Source organism: Balearica regulorum, chromosome 3 (genome assembly GCF_011004875.1).
Source record: "Balearica regulorum gibbericeps isolate bBalReg1 chromosome 3, bBalReg1.pri, whole genome shotgun sequence".
NCBI lineage: Eukaryota > Metazoa > Chordata > Aves > Gruiformes > Gruidae > Balearica > Balearica regulorum.
Window position 1 is genome coordinate 36,000,799 of NC_046186.1, and position 17,378 is coordinate 36,018,176.

The 17,378-nt window shown below is 39.3% G+C and overlaps 1 long non-coding RNA gene across 1 annotated transcript in view; it reads left to right on the top strand.

The window, feature by feature from the left end:
• Nucleotides 1-1,419: 1,419 nt before the first annotated feature.
• LOC142601259 (uncharacterized) overlaps nt 1,420-17,378 on the top strand; it is a 32,470-nt gene continuing 16,511 nt past the window's right edge. The window contains exons 1-3 of the long non-coding RNA XR_012834862.1: nt 1,420-1,519; nt 7,231-7,365; nt 17,230-17,274. This is a non-coding gene — a long non-coding RNA (uncharacterized LOC142601259). The remainder of the gene's footprint in view (nt 1,520-7,230; nt 7,366-17,229; nt 17,275-17,378) is intronic.

Here is a 17,378-nt window from a genome sequence, read left to right on the forward strand (position 1 = left end):
TGACAAGTGTTGTTTCATGAAGTGGTGATGTTTGTAATGTTGATTTGTATCCTTCTGCCTGTGTGAATTGTGTGTGTGTGAACAGGTTACTGAAGACGTGCAAAAATAAAAGATACATATGCTAAATATATATATATATATATATAAAAAATATATATATAAAAAAATGACAAAAGCACAATGGCTGTGGCCAGGTCTGATAGGACAAAGCACTATTTTCTGTTTTGCCTAAGATGGAAGCTGGCATATTTTTTGTATATTTGCTACAGAAGCATCCAGCAGCATCGCATTCAGAGGCATCCAAAGTGCGAGGCCACCTCCACAAGCTGACAGCAAATTCGTGGGAGATACGTCAGCAGCACATACCTCTTTGGTATGTTTGCTCTGCTTACTAGCTGTCCAACACAAGTAAGAGAGTGCAAGGAAGGTGATGCATTGTAACTTATAAATTGAGGTGAGCAGGCACAGCACAGTCTGAAACTGGGCTTCACCAGAAGCCTTTTATAACTAATCAGGTACTTCAAATATCTTGAATGTGGAAAGACACAGTTTACTTTTAGAACATTTGATTTCTTTCTGCTTACTGTATTTTTAATGTAATTCCTAGTATCTAGTGAACAAAATGTGCATTGAATCTTCTGAGGCTATTTTAGTGATATTTATATTTCAAATTTATCTCTAAAATAAATAATTCAATCCAGTATGCTAGTAGGTTTTGGGTTGTTTCTGGTAGATAGTTTGGAAAGATACAGTAAGATTTGTGAGCAGCAATTTCAAGCTATGAAAAATCTCTAGTTTATAGAAGACTTTATTTGCATTTTGCCAGATATGAGTATTGAATTATTATCAACATGGCAAAATTATAAATTTTCTTAAAATGTATTATTTTAAAATCAGTACTGTCAAAGAATGAAGAGCACTTATTTGCTTTCCAAAACACTAAAGAATTTTAAAAACTGTCACTGGAAGACACAATGCATGCTTTTCTGTGTACATATATTTATTTCTTTAAGAATGAAAAGAATTCTCAAATTTACCTTTAAGAGAAAGTGATTTGTAGCAGTTTCTCATGCAAAATATTCCAAATAATGTATTCCAAGAAAGTATATAAAATCTGACAAACATGTAAGCAAACTCAGTATTTAAAAACAGTTATAGCATGTATTTCTTTTGGTACGTGGATTGGTGATATTCCAGTATTCCAGAATGGAAGGTGAGTCCTTTCTCAGCTGTTGGAGACTGAGCTTTGCAAAGGGATTCCTCTCCAAAGATCCTTTAAGGGAAATGAAATCTCTCTGTATCCCTGAGTCACTGTCTGTTTGTCAAGCCAATAACCTCCCTTTCCCTCAGTGCTAAGGATCATCATGTGACATTAAGTGCTCTAACTGCGATACTGATCTGCAAGTCTGATTTGCACAGTCTAGATCTGATTTCAGTCTCAGCGTGGTTTTGTGCTGTTGGATCTCTTCACACTATTAATGTCACTGGAATGACTCCCAGATTACACCAGATTATGCCAGTAAGTGAAATCAAATGGTTGGTCAGCTTCTGCTCGCAGTGATCATGTTGTGAATCTAGGATTGATCTGGTAGAACCCTCTTTTGATTTACAAGAGTGTTCTGGTCATTAATGTTTCTTTTTCAGACATATACGTATGAGAAACATCTAACAGTCAGTGCTATAGTTGATTTTCTATCCATTTTTTAATCCTGCTTCTTCTCCATTATTATACCAGTTGCAAACTGTTAACCTGTAAATATTGTTGTCATCTCACTAATCTTTCTTGTGCAATATTAATACTCTGAATCTTTGTGATTTATCTGATATTCTGGGACTTATTATAAGATAACACCAGAGACCTTTTCAGGTTACCAGATGGTCCAACACTTTCAGGGATTTGGGGCTAGTTTTGTAATGTTGGTCTCCAGGAGATGTTCCACATTGTTCTTGCCATAAAATATGGCAATAGGGATTGAATCTGTATGTGGAGCTGGTTGTAACAGGTTCTGCTTCAGGTGCTGCCATTTGGCTGCAGCCAGGCTGGGTTCTGCTTAGACTGAATGAGTGGAGACCGTCCAGAAGCCTGAATGGTGGTTTCTTCCACATATGCTGAATACAAGGGAGTCCTACCAGACATTCTTATTCTTCTGTGTGTCTCTTAGAGCCAGATGTCTACTGTTCTCTAGGAGTCTCCATCTGCCTTCTGTAATCAGGTTCATTTTTCTGTCCCTGGGATGTCTGAACACCAGTTGCATGGGGAACAAGCAAGAGGAAGTAGCAGTATAAATACATTTCAAAACTATGACTTAATAGACCTAATAAAGACCTAATGGGCTGATTCATCTACTAGGAACATTAGTATAAACAGTATAACTTCTTCAGGACAAGTAGACACAGGAAAGGATGTAGGTGTTACCTTACAGGCAGGCGTCACTTGCTCTGAGGTTAAGAATAAAGAGGGACATAGGCTGCTTCATAGTTCCTGAGTAACAGTTAAAGGAGAAAAAGTACTGACATTCTGATGGGAATCAATAGTGGGCCACCTATCAAGGAAATCATGTGATGAGTCTTTTGTGAGCAGAATTATCCAAACCTCAGTACTCATTGCCATCATCATACTTTGATTTCAAAAATTTCCACATTGGAGAAGGAATACAGCTGCCCTCAAGGCAGTGTGGCTGATTTCTGAAAAATTTTAGTGGAAATTTTTTGTTACAGAAGTTGGAGAAAGCAAAGAGAGATGACATTTTCCAGATTTGATCCTCATACTTGGGTATAGTATGAGGGAAAAAGTAACAGTTAAAAACAACTCGGGCACTTCATGAGTGATCATGAAGCAGCAGAATTCATGACAAACAGTAAGAGCTGCAATGTGCTTCAGCAGAGCAGATTATAGAAATTCAGAGAACTAGTAAGTGAGATCCTGTGGGAGACAATTCTGAGAGAGTTAAGCACAGTAGGCAGTTCTTTAAAGGAACTATGTTAAATGCAAGTTTATGCAAAACTATGCAAAAGAAACTATGCAAAATTGCAAGCTATGACAGTGCGGAGGAAGGATAGGAGCTGTAGATCACTCACCAAGGAAAAGACTTTTAAGATGAATGGATGAACATTTGAGGCCAAAGAGAGAAAGTCAAAAGCAGAGAGTGAAACCATGTGATACATAGGTGACATTTTCTTCTCAGCATGTTAGTGCACTAACAGGTAGAGGAAGATAAGGAAAGACTCAATCCACTTATCTGCAGAGTAGAAGTTATTGACAAGCAATGCCTGGAAAGCTAGTAGGTTTAGTTCCTTCTTTGTTTTACCCAAAAGGTCAGTCATGAGCAGATGGTATCATGAAACCAGCATTATGACAAGAACGGCGAGAACTTGAAAGGGGAAAGAAAACATTCAAAGTTATACAGGTAAATGAGATATTTTCTGATCAGCTAGTCCAAAATAACATTCCAAAAGTCTAGAAAAGGGTAGAAAGAATGCCTAGCTTTAAAAAGAAATAGAAACAAGATGTTAAAATTATAAGCTAGATATAGCTAATTTAAATTCCTGTAGAAATAGTGGAAAAAATAATTAACATACTGTTTGTGAACATTTAGAAAATAGCACATAAAAAGAAAGGAGTGGTCAATAAAAGCCACGTCAAGCCAAAATAATTCCATTCTGTCATGGGATAACACTTCATGTGGCTACAGAAAACCAGTTGATGATACATCTTGATTTTAGTAAATCTCTGGACATGGTCGTCTAGAACACTCTCGTAAGCAAGCTAGGAACATATGGACTAGATGAAAACGCTGAAAGGGAAAGAAATCAAACTACAGCAATACGTAGAGTGGGGTTTTTTTCAGGAATCTGTCCTTGTTCCAGAATTAGTTTGTATTTTCTTCAATGACTTGGCTGACAGAAAAGTAAGGGTGCTTATTATATTTGCAAATGATACCTGGTTAGGAGGAAATGCAGATAGAAGATTAAAACTCAAAATACTTCTGATAATTTAGAGAAAAAAACTGAGACAAACCAGGATGTAATTCAATAAGAAAAATTGTGTGGCTCTGGTCTTCGGAGAATCAGAGAATTGGAGAATCAGAGAGTCACAGGATCCTAGAATGGTTTGGGTTGGAAGGGACCTCAAAGATCATCTAGTTCCAACACCCCTGCCATGGGCAGGGACACCCTCCACTAGACCAGGTTGCCCAAAGCCCCATCCAACCTGGCCTTGAACACTTCCAGGGATGGGGCATCCACAACTTCTCTGGGCAACCTGTTCCAATGCTTCACCACCCTCACAGGAAAGAATTTCTTCCTTATAGCTAATTTAAATCTATTCTCTTTTACTTTAAGGACCCTTGTCCTATCATTACAAGCCCTTGTAAACAGTCCCTCTCCAGCCTTCCTGTAGGCCCCTTCAGGTACTAGAAGGCGGCAATAAGATCTCCCCGGAGTCTTCTCTTCTCCAGGCTGAATGACCCCAACTGTCTCAACCTGTCTTCATAGAAGAGGTGCTCCAGCCCTCCGATCATCTTTGTGGCCCTCCTCTGGACTCGCTCCAACAGGCCCATGTCCTTCTTATGTTGGGGAATCCAGAACTGGATGCAGTACTCCAGGTGGGGTCTCATGAGAGCAGAGTAGAGGGGTAGAATCACCTCCCTCGACCTGCTGGTCATGCCTCTTTTGATGCAGCCCAGGATATAGTTGGCTTTCTGGGCTGCAAGCGCACACTGTCGGCTCACCTTAAGCTTTTCATCCACCAACACCCCCAAGTCCTTCTCCTCAGGGCTGCTTTCAATCCATTCTCCACCCAGCCTGTAGTTGTGCTTGGGATTGCCCCAACTATGTGCAAGACCTTGCACTTGGCCTTGTTGAACTTCAGGAGCTTCGCACGGGCCCACCTCTCCAGCCTGTCAAGGTCCCTCTAGATGGCATTCCTTTCCTCCAACTACACCATGCAGCCTGATGTCGTTGGCAAACTTGCTGAGGGTGCACTCGATCCCACTGTCCATGTTGCCAACAAAGATGTTAAACAGTGCCGGTCCCAATACCAACCCCTGAGGAATGCCACTCGTCACTGATCTCCACTTGGACATCGAGGCATTGACTGCAACTCTTTGAGCGTGACCATCCAACCAATTCCTTATCCACTGAGTGGTCCATCCATCAAATCCATGTCTCTCCAATTTAGAGAGAAGGATGTCATGCAGGACACTGTCAAATGCTTTGCACAAGTCCAGATAGATGATGTCAGTTGCTCTTCCCTTATCCACAAATGCTGTAACCCCATCGTAGAAGGCCACCAAATCTGTTAGGCACCATTTGCCCTTAGTGAAGCCATGTTGGCTGTCAGTGATCACCTCCTTATTTTCCATGTGCCTGAGCATAGTTTCCAGGAGGATTTTCTCCATGATCTTACTTAGACAACAATAACCATTTACCCAAGCACAGGCACAAGGGTGCCGATGTAGCTGTTTGTTTGGGGTTTTTTCCAGGAAAGGAATGAGGAACTTATAGAAGATCATGAAATGAATGGGAGTAAGGCCATGCAGCTGTGAAAAAGCATTTGCTGTTCGGCATTGTGGTGATAATCCTGGAGGAAAAGAAATCAGTCTCCAGCTTCCTGAGCTCCCTGACTGCCCTGATATGACCCAACCTCCCGCTGCCCCTTCAGTTTGGTGCTGGGCATTGGTGGGATCTTGTGACACCTCAGGTTGTAGGTATCCTCATGAGCGACCTGTACATTTAGTTCCTTTTGCTTCTGATCTACTAAAGTCCTGAATTTTTTTATTTTAAAACTGCTAACTCAATGGAAAATATGCCATCGTATATTTATGCAGTAGCTTTTTCCTGCCTAGGAGTGAATCCTGTAACTGTCCTACTGAGTAGCAACACCACTAGCATGTGTGACAAAACATCTATGTGACAAAGAAGGCTTTAGAATTGGATTCAGATTTGCTGAAAAGCACATAGCATTTTGTAAAAAGTGTATAATTTCACTTTTAGAACTACCTAAAACATTTCATAGGGAGTTTACTTTTTTTTCTGTTTAAGACTTGTTCTTGAGCAGTTGATTACCCTCACCCCCATAGCTATATTCATTATCCAGAACTGCCCAACAGTTCCTGGCTCAAAGACTATTCCCAGATATTTCAGTCCCCAAAATGCCACCATGGCTGAATGTTATTTTCAAGGAGAGGGTGGAAGAGCTGATAATTGTGTTACAGAGCAATTCAATAACAGATAGCCAAGCTGTCGCTGGGGCAGACTGCTCTAAACTCCAGCAAAGCCTTTCACCAGGTAGATACACTTAAAAAATATGAGAGATTTTGATGGATTCTGCCCCTGTCATTTCCCATCTATATCATAGTAACAGAAGCGAGATAAGCTTTCACAGTTCTGCTGATATCTGGAGGGTTACTGTACCAAACCTGTCTGGCACATGTTCTGTTTGTGAAATACTATGTGCAGTAAATGGTTTCAGGAAAATCTCAAATGTATGTATGAATTACATTGGAATTATTTTGGATTTCTTTTCCATCTCTCAAAAAGATGGTTTAGTTGCAGTGCAGCTAAACAAGTCAGTCTTTGAAGGGGAAATATGAAAGTGTTGGAATGATAGAAAGCACGTCTAATATGTGACCAAGGCACTGTATTATGCATTACCTTATACATCCCCGACCTTAACAGTCAGTGCTAAGGCCTACTACAGAAATGGATCTGGCTTCTAAAACTGAGGAATTAAGGCCTTACAAATGGATTTTGCAATAATAAATCACATTAAATCCTCCATTTCAAGTCCTCAAGCCGATGTCATGTCTTTGGAAAAAAATGTATATTTGATAAGAAAATGAGAAATATATTTTCTGGCAAACTACTCCTCTACGTTTGTCTTATTAGTATCATTTTAAATCTGGAAGCATTTGGAAACTACTTAAGAGGTTGAGACATTAAATTAATCAGACATGATGGATTAGTGGGCAGATGAGATCAAGTGCTATCATGAATTGTTTTCATGCGACCCTGAAATTTAAGGTAACATCGAATTGTGTAGTCAGTATATCTAAAAGACATACATATAAACCAGTATTTCTAAAGGAAGCATGTGATATAATATAATTTTCTTCTTAGTTTCAATGTTGTATTTGTAGAAGAGTAATCAGAAGCATTCAGTAACTGTATGAATATCTTTGAGGACTTTTATAATTTGTCACGACTGTGAAAATCCGTGTATTGTTTCAGCAGGTGCTTGGAAGCAGCACACCCACCAAAACTCTCCCAGCCTCCAAGAATCTGCAGCCTGCCAGGCTGGTCACTGAGGTGGAGTCCTTGTAATGAACCTGCCACCTAGGGCCAACGTAAAGATTTGTGCAACAGGTTTGAACCTTCTTTCTGCTTTTTCCCAGTGTGTTTCTGTGCATATCTCCAACTAAAAGGATAATTAATAATTGAATATGGTGTATGGGACTGAACTAACTTGCTTAAGGAAAAACTACACTGAGGTATTTTTACATTTTTGGGACAGGTTGCCAAGAGTCAAAACCAATAAAAAGTAATATGTTGTTATTCCAGTGATGATGGAAGTTATAATAACAATTTCATTTGTCAAGAGAGGCCTGACTATTTTTGTCCTTTTGATAAAGATGAATAAGAACTTGAGTTACATTTTTGATTAAATAGAGAAACGTAATTGTTTTGTTCTCTGGTTTAGGAGGACAGATGGAGTGTAAAACAGGGCAAGTGAAGGAGGCTTGAACACAAATTTATAACAATAACTTGAAAGTCAGATTTCAACCTGTAACTAAGAGCCATGTGATATAAATAAATCATAGCTGAGTGGCACATTTGAGCTAGATATTTGATAAAAAATAGCAATTAAATGGCTGGAAAGCAGCTGCTTGCCTGCCTATAAGACATCTGGCTTTTTTCCTCAGCTCACAAAGAATTTGCTGCTACAGCCAACTGTTGTGTTTCAGGGACCTGTTTTATTTTCCAGAATAAAATGTAAGTGCAATGTGACACAAAGCAATTTCCCTTTTTAAAGTGCCTAGAATTTTTAAGGCTTTAGTTGGTTTTTGGGTTTTTGTTTTTAATTTCTACCACAGAAACCTCTCCTTCTGCCACTGTTTTCAGCTGCCCTTCCTATTTGCCCCCAATCTACTAGTCAGGCTGGCCTGATCATTGTATTTGGCATAGATTCCCTGCCTTTAAAAGGCCCACTACTTTGCCTTAATGGTGCTTCTACTATTTAACACCGGCCAGGGAAAGATCATGTGAAATGTTGCTTTACGAGCCATCTACAGCCATCTGAACGCTGCGGAGCCAGGAGGCTGCAGCCACCACTGCCTGTCAGTGCTGTCTCCTGGTGCCCTCTGCTAGCCTCAAGTCATAGGGCAGTTTTCTTTATAACTGCTGATTTCTCACCCTCCTGAGGAATGCTGAAGTGTCGAGAAAGACAGCATGGAGGCATTCATTTGTCCGAGACACACAGTACAACAAAGCTATAGCTCACAAGATAAAATTCTTCTTTCTTTTTTAAGGAGTATAGGAAATACGATTTCCTTTCTAATACGAGATTAATAGAATTCACTTCTGTCTTTCTGAAAACAACTGAGCTAGCTGAAAAGTCAAAAAACCTTCCACTTCCATTTTCTATTTTCCTTTTCCTGTTTTCAAATGTTTCATGACACACTCACTGGGAGAAAATGAAGCTGAACCTAAAGATCACTCTTTACTACTTGTTCGTTAATTTTTCTAGTGAGATAACATATATTTTTCTCCTGAATTTTTAGGAGGTATAATCTGGCATTCTGTTTCTCCATGTAAAAATCAAACTAGGTTTTGTATGTGTTAGGGTTTGTTTCTTTCTTTCTTTCTTTCTTTGTTTCTTTCTTTCTTTCTTAACGAATTATGGAAAAAGTGGTGTTGCATACAATTCTGGTAACACAGAATGGACCATTTTGGGGTGGAGTGAATAACAGCACTGTTGACCAACAAATAAATATATGCATGTGCGCACACACATGTGCGTGTGTGTATGTGTGCATCTAAAATAGCACTTACAGAAGTGGAAACTGAATCATTGTCATCTATCGATGATTTTTTACCCTAAGACAAGATCCTTAACATGATCTTTTACCCTTGCTGTCCACTGCTGGGTTACAAGGTTTGATTTCATTACCACACAGATAAGCAGACTATGCATTTGCAAACGAATACCCTGGGGATGTATCACAGACCACGTGCCAAACTCACTTTTAGCAATGCTAAAATGAAGAGCACTGCAGATCTGAGTAAATTCACTCCTAAGTTATCGCTTTAAATTTTCCATGGAGTTATAATAGCAAATGAATTCACAGACTGAGATAACAGATTATATAAGGAGTTATTCAACTATGTTCTATTAGTCTATAAGGGTTCCTTCAGAGTGAGAGAGAAGCTGTAGCTATAGCAGAAAAAGTTTCTCCTTTCACAGCATTGAAGCGTGTTTACTTTGGAAACTCTCTCCCTGGTTGTGGTGCAATGGGAGGAGTTTTCACAGTGGGCAATAAAGTTTAACCAAAACCATCATCCATTTTAGCTAAGAACTATGCATGTTCAAGTAGTTGTGAAGAAAGCATGCACCCTTTTGTCCTTAAAAGATACATAATCTGATCTGGCAGGGCACGTTTGTGGTGCCTCTGTGGTAGATTTTCTATTAAAGTTATTTAAATACCTCCATTCTTGAGAAAATAAGCTAGATGAGTTGGTTTGAGACATTCATTAAAGCTTACTCCAAAACATGTTTTATATGAAAAATGGCTTTGCTACTGAGAATGATTGGTATGTCAAGAATTTCATTTCAGGCAACATTTTTGTTATTAGAACAAGCTTCTGTTGTCTACGCAGGGGTTTTGTTCAGAAAGATATAATGCAAGATAGGGAAAAAAGCATCCTTCCAATGTTCTTATCTGCTATGCAATACTTCTATTGTAAGCATAGATAATAACAATTCTAATATTTTTTTCATTTCCTTGGGTGCTGCTTCTTACTCACATCTTATAATGGTCCTCATGATTTTACTGCTGCTTCTCTGGGGGCTAGAAAAATAATCAAAGAGCTTGTTTTTCAGTGAGCAGTGTACTTGTTTATTGAAATCTTAGAATTGGATGCCTTAAAGGTGATCTTTTAAATCCCTTTTTGCCTTTTTGTATTTCCTGTGTAAAATACAAAGACTAGCACATTAAAACATGTTTTCCTTATTGTTTTCTGCATCATTAAAACTCGACAAGCCCATTTCTCTCCTGTTTCCTTTTGAAAGAATACCAGTTTCTATAAGAGAGGAAGGAGAGAGGACTGAAGTAGGTCACAGCCTTTGGTGACATCACCATGCTAGTCCTCTCAAACTGCCTCAAGAGCTAAATCATCCATAAACGGGGAGGAAAATAAGAATCCGATTAAAGCCAAAAGAAACAAACCAGACTTATAGTTTGTTCAGTAGGTTTCTGTGGTTTCTGTTTTGTTTTGTTCTTGCTTATATCCTGTCCCACCCTTGCCCTTCTGGAGACATTGTTATTTCTCTCTTATTTTGGTACACTGATAAGCAAGTTCTAAAAGTCTCTCAAATCAATACAGCTCTGTGGGGATCAACTGTGTAGGACCATAAGTTTCTCTGGATAGCAGATACTTATTTCTGTCTTTCTTGGTTGACATCTACCATACTTTATTACTACAGTGACTATTTTTACACAACCCTTGCTTCCTGAACAGTAACCACATTTCCAGAGACTGTTTGCATATGCCAGCAGCAGATAAAGTTAACATGTTAAGCAACTAAAGCAGCTAAGGAGTGGGGTTAATGCACTAGATGGTGCTTGCTCACTCATTTTTATTTTTGTTTGCTCCTCCATCCTGCCAGAAAAAAAAAATACCAACAACCTCACTAAAACAGAAAATGAAAATGTGTGATACTTGCTGGGAGATAAAGGACCTGATTATTTATGCTGACAATGGGCTGAGGAGACAGTGATCATCACAAGATCATCACAGCTATTGGAAGTGAAGCACCACACTTCATGACCTAATCACACCTGCTCCCTGGATCTACTGTGAAACCATTACTTGGTAGCCAACAGCAACAAGTGATTTTCTTAATGCCTTTTTTGCCTTATCTAGTGTAGCGTGTACAAGGTACAGTGCAGTCGATAGCAGGCAAAATACCTGGAGCTTCTTGAAACCCAGCAATTGTTTGGACACCATTGGAGAAGGGATCCTAGAAGCAAAGGATGCAGAAGAATCATGAAAGGAGAAGCTGGGATGTCCTTGACACCCAGTGTCTCCTCTCAGGTCAATGTTAAACACAGCAGGAAAGGGAACAGAGGCCAGTTAGCAATATTCTGCATGCCAGCTGAGTGAGCTGGATACTGCATCCCAGGGGAAGTCCTGGGACATGTTTTAAATACTCCTCTACCCTATCTCTAACCAACAGGATCCTGTAATTTCCAACCACTTCCCTGCTTGCCTTTCTCCGAATGTCAACAGTAGGTAAAGTTGACACACACAGCAACTGAAGCATTTAAAGAATCTGCAATAATTCACTGGAAAAAGTTTATTATTATTTGTAGGTGTGCTTGATTATTTAAAGGTCACCTTTTTTCTGCACATAATCAGTTTTATTTGCTTCTATTTTTACTTTAACATCCACCAAACTAAAATAATTAATGAGAAATTAAGTACTGGGAAAGCAATGACTTTCATGCACCAAAGATCACAGAATCACTGAACGGTTGGGGTCAGAAGGGACCTCTGGAGATCACCCCGTCCAACCCCCTGCTCATGCAGGTCCACTTAGACAAGGTTGCGAGGATCATGTCCAGACAGCTCTTGACTATTTCCAAGGATGGAGACTCCACAACATCCCTGGGCAACCTGTGCCAGTGCAGTCACCCTCACAGTGAAAAAGTGTTTCCTGAAGTGTAGATGAAATCTTCTGTGTTTCAGTTTGTGCCCATTGCCTCTTGTTGTGTCAGTTAAAGAGGATGTAATAGCCTGCAGTGAACCAAGTAGATGGAAGCTACTTCATGTATTTCATTCTAGTGTCCAACTAAAGAATGTAGCACGTGAGAGTCTCTGGCAAAATCCTTGGTTCATTTCTGGGAAAGAACTTAAATTGCACGATGAAACTTCCACAGCACTGTCAGCCACTCAGGATGCAGGGTTTGGCATTGGACATGTCTTTAATTCAAAAGGTGTGAAATACTACCTTCAGTCAACTTGACAAGCATCTTTTCTTCAGCATTCAGCCTTTAAACCCACAAATCTCAGCAGCAAGTACCACATAAATCTTTAAAACTGGGCAGTAAGTAGAACCTGTTGCTTTTAATTCTCTTTCAACATTTGCTGAGCTGCTGTCCTTTAAATTGCTGCTACAGCTACTTAATTTTCCTCCCCAGCATTACCAGTTGTTCAGGTTTTATTATCATTATTATTCATCAATTTTTTCTTCTCACTTGAATAGTGGAAGATAATAGCCATGTCAGAGTGATGCAGCACTAACTCCAGGCACCAGCCCTTGTGATCTCATGGCTGTGTCATGGTACAACACCAGTGGTGGCCATGTCACAGGGAGGTTGGTGACACATGAGGCCCAGGATGGGTATAAAAAAAGGCTGCAACATCTCAGGCTGCAGGCAAACATCCAGGTGAGCAGGGGCTGAGAGGAGAGGGCAGGGAGGGGAGGGCAGAGGCTGCTGCCCATGGCAAGGGGCGGTGGCTGCTCCTCCTTTGTTGCTTCTCCTGTCTATTACAGATGGATGCTTGCACAGGGATGTGACCAGACCATGGCATGCTCCTATCCTCTCCCTCCTCTCACACTCTGATGGAGAATGTTGCAACTTTCTGCAAGGACATTGACCTAAGGATAACACAACACACATAGCCACAGCCTGTACACTATCATGGTCCTATAGGCACCTGGAAAGTCTTTGCAAACCCGGACCAATGGAACTCCACACCACCCTCTCTCTCTCTGTATCCATCATGGTCTTACAAGGAGCTGGAGTGTCCCAAGAGCCTTAGATAATGGAGCTCCTCACCATCATCTTCTTGGCATGAAACTTATCTCAGCATAAAGTTTCTGATTCATGAACTCATTGGCTGATTCTGGTCTGTGCTGTCTTTTTTTTGGGAAATCATTTGGGGCTTTTCCTTTTGCATAAAGATTGCATAAGGCTAAATTTCTTAGAAAAGGAAGAGATCCGCCACTGTTAAGCTTTTCCATATAGACCAGCTCCTTGAGGGCAAGGACTCACCTTTCAATATCTTTCACCCCAATTCCAATTCTCCTTTTGGGTCACATCTTTCCAATTGGATGGAGAAACTTTATTACCTGATAGCAAAACTGCTTTTTCTCCTATAAGGCCAGAGTCTCTTTTGCCGTTCCCTTTTGTTTCATGCTCTTTGTTTAGTGAGAAAGGCAGGGTAGAGACTCTGGCCTAGCTAACTCAAGGCTATTTTTGGAACATCTGCCTAAAGATAGGAAATCAGCAGGATGTTTTGTTCTTGCATGAATCCAGACCAAAAATTACTTTCTCACATGAGAAAGCAGTGGAGTGGAACCGGAGGTCATTTAGAATATAGTTGTATCATAAGGATCTCTTTTCCCCTTTGTTAAAAAAGGTCGTTTGATAAATAGCATAAGGTAGGTAACACAACAGAAAATAGATGCTGTAACAGAGGCAGGGAGCTAAGATTTCCTAAGGCATATTAACTTGACCTGATTACTGTTGTGGTTTCATCATCCCTATTTTTTTATGGCTATTACAATAATATTTGGAGGTTCCAACTAAGGGTAGAGTTTCACTGCTTGTTATACCACAGAAAGTGTAAAATAAGAGGAGTGTCCCTTCTCACTCATAGCAAGTTTACATGGTATTTAAACACATTAATGGTAACATCACAGAAAGATGTTCATAGTTGTCCATAAAACCAACCCCGACCATGGCATGCTGCAGTCTTAATTTTGGTGGAAGAAGATGGCTCTAAAGAATAAACGATCCTTATGTGAGTCTATCATTGCTCCAAGTTAACCAAGATTCCTGGCTGTAAACACTGAGATCTTCACCTGCTTCTTCCTTTGGCAAGCTACTACTGGGAGTAACGTGTAGTTCAAGATACAGAATTAGAAGAAACATATCAATCAAAATATTTGAAATGTAAGGCTTTAATTTCACCAGTATTGCTAATTCCCTCTGCCTTTATGCCTTTACACAAAAAAAAAAAGGTTTATCAAAAGAAACCATTTGGTGGTTTCCAGATGGTGTTAGGAAGATAATAATTGCCCTTTTATGGAGAAAAAGGAATAAAGCTAATTTAGATAGACTAAAGCTGCTGTCGTCTTTTGCTCTTGTAGTCATGTCCTGTTTCTTTGAAACCAAAGCAATAAAACTCTACACACAAAAGAAAAGAAAAAATATCTGCAAAGGAAGAAAATGTAACCCATCTTTTCTAGTGTCTCAGGGAGAATATCTGCATTTAAGAAAAAATCTCAGGCTACCTCTGAGCAGCCAGCACAGGATGCTAGAAGTGCTTTAATCGTGTTAGCATGGTACTCTCCTAGGTCTATTCATCTGGCTGAGGAGTACCATTAGCCCAGGGAGAGCACCCTATTAATACAACTGTACTTATCCAGTGCCTGAGCTAGCCTGTTCATATTTAGATGACATATTACACAATCTAGGCTTAGACTGACTTTGTCTTCCTGTTAGAGAAGAACAAATGCAGGCTCATGGACTGACTGTTGAAAAACCTTTGGAATAGGGTAAATGAGTGGGAAAAACAAATTTCACAAATGAGCAGGCCGTTTGCAGTCTGGGTGGTAATGAGAGTCTCTGTTGCAAGCAGGACCTCCAACTGGATCAGGAGACACTCCCCAAACTCTGTTCTGTTCAATTCTTAGAGCCAATTGAACCATGGTCCTGCGTGACCACTCCCCGATATGCATGACCCATCACTATTGAGTACCTTAAACTAAAAAAAAAGCATATCCTAACTATCTTAACTATGTGCATAAGATTGCCCTACACAATCATTTCAACACCTGAAGGAACAGTTTCTACTGACTATTGCCAAGTATCTTATCTTGAACCACCTGGGTAGTCTCTGGGATAGCCAGATTCTCCACCATGGATATTAATCTGCACATTGAAGATGAGTGCAGACTAACAAAATGCTTAATACAAATGGCTGCTGTCACAAAGAAAATTTTCATCTCATTATTTTAGTTTCCAGTTTGTCTGTTAATCCTCTCATACCATTTTTAGTTTCTTCATATCTTATCCAAAATATATCTTGGTCCTTCAGGCACTGTCAGAAATCAGTCTCTGTCCTCTAGAAGGCTCTAGAAGACTCTTTTCTTTTTTTTTTTTTAACTCTTGAATTTGGATAGTACTATGTGTGTGTCTGATTCTATTAACAATTTTATGTAGCAAGCTGTGTTATGGTCTAAGTCAGCTATGGCAACAGAGCCTAGGCCTGTGCTTAACAGGATTTACTGCTCTTTACCCTGTGTCCCATGCAGTAGAAATGACCTATGCACCTGAATATGAACATCTGATTTAGAAAGTTAGCAGTAGTCAGTAAAGCGGGAAAACAAGCCTCAACACTTCCTCTGCTTGAGTGACTGAATAGAGCAACGAGGTGTCATGTTCAAACATCGGTTGCCTGTCAGCTTGCACTGTGTCCCACTTACACTCCAGTCAGAGGAAATCTGCTCACTTGCTAATTTTTAATTTGCTATTATTTCTTGCTTTTGATAATCCTATCTACATTTGGATCTTTACTTCTTAGTTTGGATATGGATTTGTGGTATCTTCATCAAGGCCAAATTTGTAGGAGAATAATTTTTCTCTTAACAGATTGGTTGATACATATTTGATGCAAACATTGACAAACCACAGTGAAACACCTGCACTAGATTGAAATGGCCTTTAAAATGCTGATGTTCTCCAATATGCAAATATTCTATAAGGTGCTCTTTCCTGTATCTCTCTACCTGAGATGATATATTCATGATGTCATCTTAAAGAAAGTATGTGCATAACAGCAGAGAACTCAATGATCTCAAAGATCCTTTCCAACCTAAATGATTCTATGATTCTATGAAACTCCCTTAATCTCTATGCCAAATGTATATGATATCACTAATGTTACTTTTTTCTTCTCCTGATTTACTTTAGCCTTGCCCTGAAAGAACGAGAAGGTTACAGTCTCCACATAACTGGCATTTTTGCTGAGGAGTCCCAGCTGGATCCTCCCTAGATCTTTCATTTTGTCTGTCACATGATAGTAGATGTGGATGGTGCCCAGCTGAGATTAAAATTACCTTATATACACTTATATAGTGAATCACTCAGCAATTCTATTTAACATGCAGAATTGCCATTAAAGAATATTAACTATGCAATATCCTTACACAGAGTTTCAGAAGATAATGTACCTCCTGCCAATTCTGAAAATGAAAAGAAAATCTGATACTTCTGTTTCCACTGTTTTACTAATCTATACTAGTAAAGTTACTTAGCAGCTATGTATGGTAGAAACCAGACATGAACAGATATACAGAAGAGTTTTATTTGTAGTTGCCTTTCAAAGGTAATCCTAGACAAAAGGGGTGAGATATACTAGCCAAAATTATATTTAGCATCATTTTAGACATCCTAGGTCATCCTTCCTACCTCCTTGCTCCAGAAGGACAGAAGTCTCCCATAGGTCCTATATTATCTGGTAAACCATGCACAGGTGTCTCAGATTCTCCAAGATGTCTGAAATGCCACTAAATGCCTATGAATTCAACTCCAAGTGCCCCTTGAACTCTTGATATTATACCACAACACTATTAAGTTTTAATTGAAATATAAATTAAAATAATATCTTTAGTTATATTTTAATTTTTGTCTTCATTTTCTCATGAGATTTTGTTATTTTAAGCTTCTTGAGAGACAGTAATTTAGGGAAAAAAAAAAGATTCATGTGTACATCATGTACACTGGTAAGGCAGAAGAGACTGGTGTGTGAAGCCCACAGAGCTAGGGTGTAACACTGGCAGCACTTTCAGTAGACCATGTATTTGAATTCCTAGCTTCTTGCAGTAACCATTGTTGAACTTTATTTTGTTTTGTTGATCCAGACATCAGGATATATTTTAAAAGGCCTATTGCAAAGTTTTTTAAGAAGCTTTACACATTTTTAATCATATCTTTTCAGATTTGCTTCCTTGAATTGAACTGCTTGCCTTTTTTCCCCAAGCAGGTAAGTGAGGACATAGGATCTTACTTGTTTACGGTGTACTCAATCTACTGACTCGAACTCACTTTCTTTATAAAGTGACATTGTTACCAAATAGTGAAGTATTA